This window comes from Bison bison, unplaced genomic scaffold, assembly GCF_000754665.1.
Source record: "Bison bison bison isolate TAMUID 2011002044 unplaced genomic scaffold, Bison_UMD1.0 scf7180017864473, whole genome shotgun sequence".
Classification (NCBI taxonomy): domain Eukaryota; kingdom Metazoa; phylum Chordata; class Mammalia; order Artiodactyla; family Bovidae; genus Bison; species Bison bison.
Window position 1 is genome coordinate 20,640,968 of NW_011495034.1, and position 9,966 is coordinate 20,650,933.

Sequence of the window (9,966 nt, forward strand, 5' to 3'; positions counted from 1 at the left end):
TTGTTTTTTTTTTTTTTTTTTTTTTGTATATACAGAAAAATGTACATATGTGTGAACCAAATTGTACAAGAAAGTATCTATTTTTGGCTAAATAAATGAGCTGTTGCCACTTTGACTATAAACCGCCTGTCTGCCCCGAGAGGGGTCTGCTTGGTGCTTTTTGTTTTGTTTTACCCTCCACCCCACGCCCATGTTTGAAGAGTCGCCGGAATCAGCAGAAAAGAAGGCGAGGCGAGTCAGGGACAGCAGAAGCGAAGGAGAGGCCGAAGCGGCCGGGCTGGGGGCGCCGCTGGAGAAGAGGCGGTTGGAGAAGTACCCCGGGCGCTCGAAAGAAAGGGCAGAGGAGACAGGTGGGAAACGGGGCAAGATTCCCCTCCAGGAGCCGGGAAACTGGGCCCAGCTCCCAGTTCCACTGAAGCAACCGCGGGGCCTTGGGGCCTTGTCTGATGACACAGCAGAAAGACTCATAAGAAGGATCTGGAAGCCTGCCCCCCATCCTTCCATAGACACAACGGAGACTCAGTCTTGTATAAGGGACTGTGTAAGCTCCGTTTCAGACCCCCTTCCAACCACACGGACCCCCAGACACCTCCTTATAGATATATGGATGTGGGGTGGCAGTGAGTGGGGGTGTATGGAGGAGCAGGAAATCCAGGGGTGCACATCCTTTCCCCTTGTTGACACTGCCCAGCCCGCATTATGAGTTGAGGGGTCGGTTCCGCGCGGCATCTGTGCGTCTTGGCACCCCAGTGGGTTTTCCCAAAGTGCCCTAGAAGGGCAGCTTTCTGAGGTCCCTTCGCGGGGAAGGCGGGGGAGCTGCGGTTCGGGCCGATGCAAGGGTCCAACCCGGAGTCCGGCTCCAGGCCGGACAGGGGTGGGCGGGCCGGGGGAGGGAGCCGGGAAATTTGGGGCTGGAGCTCCCTCTACAGGACAAAAGGGCCGCTCGGCGCTTGCCTCGGCGGCCTCTCCAGCCAGGCCGCGCGTCTTGTCCCTTCCGCGCCTTCTTTTCTCCCTTGAAGTCAGCCAGCCCTGGCCAACTGTGACGTAAGTTGTAGAGATGCTGGAAGAGTGGCGCCTTGGGATACAAAGTGGGAGTATCCTTTTTGCATCTCCCTTCCCACGTGGAGTTGGTAAATGTATAGAGCGGCCAGACACCCTGTGTTTGCCTCCGCACAGTGGGGCATGTGACATCTCTGCGGGTCCCCGGAAGTTTGGGGGAGACTGCACACTCGAAGTCATGGAACAGGGCGCTGCGTCATATTGTACATCTTAGAGATGCGGTGGAAGCGGAGGGAGTCCAGCAAGGACCCACCCAGGGGGCACAGCCGCCACTTCTGTGCCCCAGCTGACCCGCCTGGAGGCTGGGAGAGCCTGGTGTGGTGGCTCCCCGAGGGCAGGCAGGGAGGGTCGGTCTTCGGCCTTTGGGGCCCACTGTGGGCGTGTGAGACAGAAGCGTATACCCAGCAAAGATGGGACTTGTTCCTCTAGCCTCTAACCCAGAAGAGAGACTTTAGGCTCCTTCCCAGGTGGCAGGCATAGACTGTGGTTCAACCCTGGCCCTGGACATAGTGCCTCCAGACGTGGAGTCCCGTTCCAGCTGCCGGCACCTCGAACCTCAGAGGCCAGGGCATACCCGGGCAGAGACCTCTGGTTAACATGAGTGTCTGCACATGGACAAGTCTGATAGCCCCTCAGCTAGTAACTCACAGGCTTCATGGAGCACAGACCAGAGTTCCCCCTCTCTGCATCCTGGGAAACTCTGGGCAGACAATGAGCTTCTCTGCACCCTATTTCTTCACCTGTAAAATGGGACTAGTGACCTGGGAGGGTGGTGGCGAGGATGAGAGACAAAGCATGTCCGGTGCTAGCATGTGGTAGGAGGAGTAAATGGCTCTAGTCTTGTCCTTATATTCCAGAATCTTGATCCCCACTCCTCAAACTCCTGGTAGTATTCTGCCCCACCCTCTCCCATCAGCCATAAAAGTCAGACATCTGAGGACCCAGCTGAACTCAGGGAGAAGGGACACTCTCCAGGCAGGAGGGCAGCAGGGAGAGCAAGTGAGCGCAGAAGTTGGGTGGACAGCCTTTCCACACTGACCGTCCAGCAAGAGACTGAGCCATGCATCCGTCTATTCAGAGGGAGATGGGCATGGAGAGGCCAGCCTCAGCTTGGAGAGGTCTGGTCTGGTTGCCTGTCGGTTTGGTCAGCATGTCAACCCATCCTATTCTGGGGATATTGGTCCTTGGAGGAGGCCAATCACACCCCCACTGAAAGGGCAGGATACGTGATACCAGAGGAGAGTGGAGGTAGACCTGGGAGAGACCCAGGATGTGTGTATCTTGCCTGTCGCAGAGAATACATGGCCACTTCAAATGGCCCCAAGTGTTATTGTTCAGGCATTCAGTCGTGTCTGACTCTTCGCGACCCCATGGACTGTAACCTACCAGGCTCCTCTGTCCAGGGGATTCTCCCGGCAAGAATACCGGAGTGGGTTGCCATTTTCTTCTCCAGGGCATCTTCCCTACCCAGGGATTGAACCTAGGTCTCTCACATTGTGGGCAAATTCTTTACCATCTGAGCCATGAGGGAAGCCCCAATAGTCCCAAGGTGACACCAATAAGATAATGTGATCAAGACAGAAAGGAAGCCCACAGGCTTTTCAGCTAATAGGGGGAAGAGGAGACCATTTCTCTGCAACACTTTCATTTCACCAGGAAATAGATTCCCCAGCCTTCTCTCAGGACCTCCTTCCTGAGTTCCCCACCTCATCACTCTATTCAGGGATCCTAGAAACTGCCTCTGTCCCTTATCATCTGGCCCTATGATTTAAAAAGGAAACTGGGGAAGAGAGGGAGAGAAAAACAGAAAGCCAGAGAATGAGAGAGAGAGAAAATATTTGGGAATCTCATCCTTGGTACTGATTAAGCTTCAATTAGAAATAAAATATGTCAATCACTCTGCCTGGAAGGAGTTCCTGCTGTCGGGGCTGGTTATGCAAAGCACTGGGAGGTGTGTGGGGATAATCAATTAGGTCAGAGGAAGGAGTAGATGTCACTGCTTCTCTCATTATCTGCATGGAGCTGGAGGTGGGGGTGCTTCGCCGGGCTAGGGAGCCAGAGGAGAATAAAATTATCTCCCTAAGTGATGGCCCACCTCTGGGACCAGCAGGTTCATGGTTTCCAATTGAATTTATTTTGGGGTGGAATGCAGCAAGGAGGAAGCAGGGTCTCCAGTCAGAAGGCAGCATGGAAGGGCCAGGGGGCTTTGGGGAGAGGAACGGTGGAAGGAACCAGCCACTCACCTGCTCCAGAGGAGGAGTAGGGAGAGGGAGGGACCACCTCCTGGGCTGCTGTCCTCTGGGCACCTGGTGACCAGGCAGAGCCAGTGGGTCCTCTGTCTTAGGCCTGGGTTCTGGAAGATTAGAGAGAGGGACTGAATGCTTGGGAAGGAATTGGATGTCAGATGCCTTCGCTGGTTCGTTGAGAGTTTCTGTCAGGAATTCACTTTGGGCCTAATTATTTATATCCTTCTAGAAATGTCCTCTGCATCCTGTAGTTTGTGGTTGCATGTACCTTCTACCTCTATCAAATGAAAATGAGCAATTGCAGGTGTGTAACAATTGCATCTGTGGTTAGAAGCACTTGCAACTTGAGTGGGGGCAAGCCTCATACTCTCTCAAGATCCCAGGCTTTCATCAGCTGCCACTTGGAAGAGATCAGATTAGATGAATTTGTTCAGAATTTCTTACAAATCCAACATTGGCTAGGATTAGGCGCAAATGAAAGAAATGTGGGTTCCCAAGACAATGACAGGGAGGAAAAGGCCCCGTAACCTCTCTAGAAACCACCCCTGGATCCTAATTGGTCGCTGTCACCTGGTCCAGCCAGCCTACTTGACCACATTAAAAAATCCATCTATTGTGTCACCAACTTAGCTTTAATGTTGCTGCTGTTCCCCTTTGAACAGAAGCTCCAGCCCCTCTCAAGGCCATCCTGAAGGTCTGGATGGAAAACCCCACAAGGCATCTCTTCCTGAAGCTGGAAAGCATGAGCACTCAGGGCGAGAGACCCGGAAGAGCTCCTAAGAGCAGTCGTCAGCCAGGTGATCCCCCCACTTCCGGGACAGATGGCAATGTCTGGAGACACTTTCAGTGGTCATGATAGGGTAGGGGTGCTGCTAGCATCTCATGGATGGAAACCAGGGAAGGTCCTATAAGGCAAAGTCGGGCTCCCTGCAACGAAGAATTATCCAGTCCAAAATGTCAACAATGCCAAGCTTGAGAAACATATAGTTGAGAGAGGGGAGAGGTGTCTGGAGGCAATCACGGAAGGTATTTTCTCCCAGAAACCACAGCTTTGCGGAGGCAAACATTAACACAGGGCGCTAAGTGGAGTGTTTTTGTTCTTAAAAAAAAAAAACTTTTTAGCCCTGGAATGGGGAAGCAGGAGTGAGGGAGGCAAACAGGAAACTGTGCCATCCTGGGAAAAAGAAAGATCAGATTTTCAGCTCAGCCTGGTGCCTGAGGAGCCACTAGAGGTGGCATCGTCTTGGGCCAGAGGGCCAGAGTCAACCCTAAAGAGGACGTGTGCCTGTAAAGTTAGAGCCTTTTCCCCTGGATATTTATATCAGGAGCAGGTTACAAGAATATGGTCACAGCTGAAAGCTTAACTCCTGCCTCCTAATTATTGCCACCTCTTAACTGTTGCCAGTCTTTCCATGCACATAAATGCATTTATTTATTTACTTGTTTATTTAACCTGGAATGTGCGTGTGTGTGTGTGTGTGTGTGTGCGCGCGCACGCCCGCGCGTGTGCGTGTACGCACCCCATGACGGGGAGCTGGAGCTGGATGGAGGCAGGCAGGGTAAGGTCTTACTCTGAGGCTGGCCGTCTAGGACAAGAAGGCTGTGATTTCATGGCTTTTGTCCTGCATTCTCTCACTGCTCTGGGCGGCTAACAAGTGGGCCCACAGCCCTCAGGGCCTTTGGAGTGCACTCATCTGAGAGACTGTGCTCTTCTCAGCCGCTCAGATTCATTTTGCCAAAGTTACAGGGCAATTATGGAAATGCGCCCTTTGAAGCTGGGCTGATTTCTCTTTATTTCCTTCTCCTTGACAAAGCAGAGCTTCCCTGCCTCTGGTGGGCTTTTTTTTTTTTTTTTCTTCTCCCCCCGTTTCCTTTTCCTCTCTCCTTTTTTTCTGATAATTATTAGATAGTGGGAGTTTCCAAGGGTAATTTGAAAAAAATCTTTTAAACGGTGATTTTAAAAAAATATGAAAAGATTAGAAGAAACTTGCTATTATTTAAATGTTATGTTGGGGTCTTTTTTTTTTTTAATGGGATTTCAATGGCTAGGAGGAAAGAAATGAATTCATGATAGTAAGAGACCCTCCTCTCATGCCCAGATCTGTGTGGGCCAATGACACCGTTGCCAGCCGGACGTCCAGAGTGGGGAGCCAGGCAGGCCATCTGCCTGGGTAGCAGACTGTTCCAGTCACCAGGGGCTCCTGCCAGGGCCCTGGAATCGTAGCTCCACAAGTTTAGCAGGACAGGAGCTCTGCTCCCCTCTGCTCACACCTCTGTATGAGTAAGAGGCCCAGACCCAACCAAGCTGTGTGTTTTCTGGGTCTTGGACATTATTCATCACTGTAGCATGGAATCTAGAGGCTCTGTGTGAACCAACCCCATTTATCTCTCTCCTCCTGTCCCATTTCACTTGACTTGATGCTGGGGTGTGGAGGGAAAGTGTCTGAAGCCAGATGGTGTTCACCTCAGTGCTGGCGAGGCCACTGAAAGGGGGTGAGGGTGGGGCTGGGGGGCTCAGTTTCTATTTTTCAGAGTGGTTTTGAAGTTTTCTTCCTCCATGTTTTGGTTTGCTCCTTCCTTCCTCCCTTCCTGTCTTCATGGATAAATGGTTCATTATCTGACCACAAACTTCAACAGGAAATCTCGTCACCTTCAGGAGCCAGGATTGGCCTCCGAGGCCTGTCCAGAGTGGAGGCCATTTCAACTCTCACTTCCGTTACCCTGCTTCAATAAAATACAATCAATTAGATGGAGTGAAGTGTTTATTATTCGATAGGCCCCATGGTAAACACTTTCTGTGCATTTTATTCAGTGTTCATCGCCACAGATGAAGACATTTCAGGCTTTGGGGAGGGGGACGGAGTTTAAGAAAGTCTTCTGGTAAAGTGAATGATCTTCATGGAGTGAAAATTATCCAAGCAGAATACTCCATATGGCATGCTATTATCTGAATTAAAAGGAGAATATACGTTTGTTTGTATAAGAAGCTGGTAAGAGTGGTCGCCTTAAGGAAAGGACCTGGGTGGCGGGGGATCGAGGCCCTGAGGGCTAATTTTCAGTTTCTATCTCTTTGTTCCTTTTGAACAATGTGAATAGGTTAGCTCTTCAAAAAGCTTTTTTTGTTTGTTGTTTTTAAATAACAAATATACTTGAGAGAGAGAGAGAGCAGTTTCTCTGGACCTCACAGTGGAGCTGAGACTCATTCATTCATTCACCAAGCACCCCTGATATTCGTGAAGCAGCAGGGTCAGACGCCCTTGATTCAAATCCCACCTTCATCACTCCCTAACTGTGTGACCTTGGGCTACTCACTGCACCTCTCTGAACTTTTCTTCCTTTAAAACAGAAAGAATAATTATAATTTTACCTCCCTCATAGGTTTTATTTTTAATTTTTATTTTATTTCTTTGTTTTCTCGCAGCACTGTGCAGTTTGTGAGATCTTAGTTCCCCGACTGGGGATCGAACCCAGACTTCAGCAGTGAGAGCTCAGAGTCCTAACCACTGGACCACCAGGGAAACCCCTCCTCATTGTTAATAGAGTTAAATGAGTTAATTCACGCTTAGAACAATGCATTGTGCATAATGATTTGCCTCTTGCCTAATACTTACTACATTACAAATATTATTTTTATCGATGACAACAACAAACCTGGGCAATAGCTATTGTTATCCCCAGTGTGTGCATAAGGAAACCCAAGCTCAGCCATGTGTTCAACTTGACCAAGTGTTCTGACCCAGACCCTGGGACCCTGATGCACTTGGGCCCGGCCTGTCTCAGATAGGCCCAGCGCACCAGCTCTCACTGCAGCCCACCCTCTGCATGGAGGGCAGTGCCTGGGAGCAGGGCCTGGGCCTGGGAGCAGATGTGCCAGAGGGGGAAGTTTGCATCTGTCACCTTTGATTTTATCCTTTGAAGTGAGCACAGGACAGGATGAGGGGCTCTGTCCACTCCTTTCATTCCATCTCCAGTCCTGGTAGAACAGGGTTTACAGGAGAGATCAGATTCCAATGGTTTGCTGTAAGAGGCCATCCACATTAGCAGAAGAAAGGCTTGTCCTACTTCCAGGTTTCTAGTACTCAATGTGTCATCCCTGGACCAGCAACATCAGCATCACCCTCAGAGCTTGTTGGAAATGCAGAGTCTCAGGCCCCTTCCAGAGCCCCTGAATCAGAAGCTATATTTGCTTAGGACTCTCTGGGTGATGAGAGAGCTTGCTGAAGTGAGAGAAGCACTGGCCTAGATGCTCCTCAGCAAAGCCTGTGGTCCTTCCAGGATGGAGACAGGAACCGGCTCTGAGATGTGGACCTCTGTGGGATGCACAGGGTGGCGGATGCTGGAGGAAGGGCAGGGAAGAAGGGAAGAAAGCGGTCAAGGGAGAAGGTGCCACATGCCAACCCGAGGCTGAGATTGCCAGGGCTCAAGAGGCATTTCGCCCCTTCTTCCACCCTCACATGTGTTCAAGATCAGCTGTGAGTAACACTGGGCTCCTCAGGGCCACAGCCTCTGCCCACATGCCCTTCCAGATACTTCACAGTGTAAGCTAAGTCACTTCAGTCGTGTCCGATTCTTGCACCCCATGAACTGTAGCCCGCCAGGCCTACATTGCAGGCTCTTGCATTGCAGGCAGATTCTTTACCACTGAGCCACCGGCGAGGCCCCATTTCACAACATAGGTGCATGTGTGTGTGTTAGTCACTTAGTTGTGTCCGAGTCTTTGTGACCTCATGGACTGTAGCCAGCCAGGCTCCTCTGTCCATGGGATTCTCCAGGCAAGAATACTGGAGTGGGTTGCCATTTCTTTCTCTGGGATATACATAAATAGAAAGTGTAGGACTCGATTCAGAGGAACTGATTTCTTATAAACTGCCTTGCGGCTGATCCCCACTAAACTTGGGTACATCTCATGAAGAGCAGGAAGGAGAGGTGGGAGGAAAAGAGAGAAAGGAGAAGAGGAAGGCAAGAAGTGGGGAGAGAAGGAGGAAGGGAGGGAGTGGGAAAGGAAGGAAAGAAGGCAGGGCAGCTATACCAGATGGGCACAAAACAGGTAGGAACTTCTGGGTCAAGGATTGACTCCTCTGCTTAGTTTTATTCATTCATTCATTCAAGAATATTTATCAAGGATAACAATATTTATTAATTCATTCACTAATGTGCCAGAGACACAAAATGAACAAAGTCCCTGCCCTCCTGGAGCTTTCACTCTATTGGAAACACATAATTTATTCATAATAATAGTCATAATAATAAACATAGTGGACTGTGACAGAGGATGAGATGGTTGGATGGCATCACTGACTCAATGGACACGAGTTTGAGCAAATTCAGGGAGATAGCGAAGGACAGGGAAGCCTGGCGTGCTGCAGTTCAGGGGGTCGCAAAGAGTTGGACACGACTTAACGACTGAACAACAGCAACATGAAGGATAACGACAAGATGCTATAAGCACGCCTAAGGAAGAGAGGTATACCCTAGCTTGGGGTGGAAGTTGGACCCCAATGTCCCGGAAGGGTGACAAAGGTCAGAAGGATGGGTCAGATTCTTGGGGACCATGTTTTGCTTGAAGTCATGAACATGTTTGGCATGTTCCCTTCTCTTTAATTGTCCCTCTCTCTTGCCCTTTTGTACTTGAACCTGAGCTGGGAGATGCATCTTTACGCTGGAGATATCTTGGTGCTGGGTACCTCCCAGAGCCTAGTGTTAGTGATCACTCAATAAATACATTGCTGCTTTGGAATTCAGCAATCAAATTAAATTTTTTTCTAAAAGTGTATTTAGATGGTTAGGAAAACCACCTACAAATACTTTACAAAGCAAGAATTATTACATATTATCATTCTCAATAGAATTTTGGAAAAATAGTAGTCATCAAATACAACAACTTTAAATACAATTATAACATGCAGTCATTATACGAGATAGCAAGAGTTAGCCTTTGTTCAGGCATGCCCTGTGTCAGGGACCTGTCATCGTGTTTTGCTATATGAAGTCAGCCTGAGAGAATGGTTTGAAGGCAGCAGCCACTCATTTCTAGTTTCCTCTGTCCTTCCCCTGCCATACCTGAGCACCCTAAATATATGCCCAGTTCCTCCTGACCACTCATATATTATGGTGCAGTCAGGACTTTTCATGAGGCCAGTCAATGAGGTTGAGGAAACCTGTCATATGCTCTCACTGATTTTTTCCTAAGACATTCCTTTACTGGCCATGTAAGAGTTGGGCCAGGAGGTCTCTACACCACAGTCTATTCCCCCGGCAAGACCCCTGAACTTTTGTGTCCTGGACTTCAGCAGAAGAACAGGATGGCACAGCCTAGCTGGAAATAGTACTCGGGAAAAGGCCATTGACTCGACAGTTCGCACCACAGCACGCAGAAGGGCCATTGCCAAAAACATAATTATCCAGAAATGTGGCGGGAAGACATTGCAGGAGAGAAGGGCTGAGCAGAGATGGGGGAGGGAGGGCAGGCACAGAAGGGCTGGCAGAAATGGAGTTCCTCTGATGCCTGGCAGCGTCCCTCTCCGTGGCCCAGCAAGCTGCAGGTACAGGGCCTCAGAAGGCACCACACACTAGTTGCTTTCTGTTGTTTGGTTGCTAAGTGGTGTCTGACTCTTTTGTGACACTAGACTGATCCGCACACTAGAGGCGTCTAAGGAAGCTG

At 49.8% G+C, this 9,966-nt stretch overlaps 1 non-coding gene across 1 annotated transcript; it reads right to left on the minus strand.

The window, feature by feature from the left end:
• Positions 1 to 6,751: 6,751 nt before the first annotated feature.
• On the minus strand, positions 6,752 to 6,823 carry TRNAE-CUC. The gene has a single exon. It is a non-coding gene; the product is annotated as a tRNA-Glu (tRNA).
• Between the last annotated feature and the right edge of the window lie 3,143 nt (positions 6,824 to 9,966).